Below are 1,082 nucleotides of genomic sequence, written 5' to 3' on the forward strand. Positions count from 1 at the left end.
CCAATGCACCTCTTCCGTATCCTCATCTTGTTACTTTGTTTCTTCACCATTTCAATGTTCCTTTAGAAGATGAACCTTTTGTTAAGGTTAACAAATCTTTTGCTATTGGTGCTAGCGCTCTTACATCTTTCGGATACCGAAAAGATATGGATGGCCAATGGGTGCGTAAGCAAGACCTGCCACCACCCATTCCTGATGAAAGTACACCGTCTCCACCACCACAATGGGATACTTCTTCCTTCTTATTAATTGAAGTCCTCACTAAGCTACGGGATCTTAGAGCTTTTGTCAGTGATCTCTTTGATGCAATGGACTCCTGTATCACGCATCTTGAAGACTATCATACCCTAATTTCGTCCGGGGATTATTATTTGATGATATACAACCTTTGATTGGCCGCTTCGAGACACTTGGCGTCCTTTTTTGCACAATGAATGAAGTCCCGAGACGTGTCAGAAATCAAAAGGAAGCAGGCTTGCGCAATCCGTGAAATTTCGTAATGTGGCGGAAATCGAAAAAAGGTGTTTTTGCGCAATCCGTAAGTTTCCGTAACTTCTTCGAAAGCTAAAAAAGAGTAAATACATAATCCGTAAGGATTCGTAACCTTGCGGAAGAAAAATAAGTATCGTTACGATATTCGTGAAGTTTCGTAACGTTACGGAAAAAGAATTACCAAAAAAATAGAAGGGGTGCATTTAGTAAAAAGGGGGGTACAAATAGCCATCTGGCCCACTTGGGCCTTCCAGATCCTTCCTCCAGAAGGTTGTTGCTTCTGGAGGAAGCAACCTTGCTCACCTGGACGAGCTGAGCTTGCCTGGGCGAGCTGGGTGGCAAGCTCCTCCCCTATTTTGCTATAAATAGAGGGAGGAGTGAAGAAGAAAAGGGTTCAGCCTTCTTGGCACTTCTCCCTCTCTCGAAATTACTGAGGAAAATTATTTCCGTGAAGAAAATCCAAGCCGAGGCGCTTCCGTAGCGTTTCCGTAACGTTTCTGTGAGTAATTATGCGAAGATTCTCGACCGTTCTTCAACATTCATCGTTCGTTCTTCGTTTTCTTCAGTCTTCAACGGGTAAGTACCTCAAA

Source organism: Glycine soja, chromosome 12 (genome assembly GCF_004193775.1).
Source record: "Glycine soja cultivar W05 chromosome 12, ASM419377v2, whole genome shotgun sequence".
Classification (NCBI taxonomy): Eukaryota; Viridiplantae; Streptophyta; class Magnoliopsida; order Fabales; family Fabaceae; genus Glycine; species Glycine soja.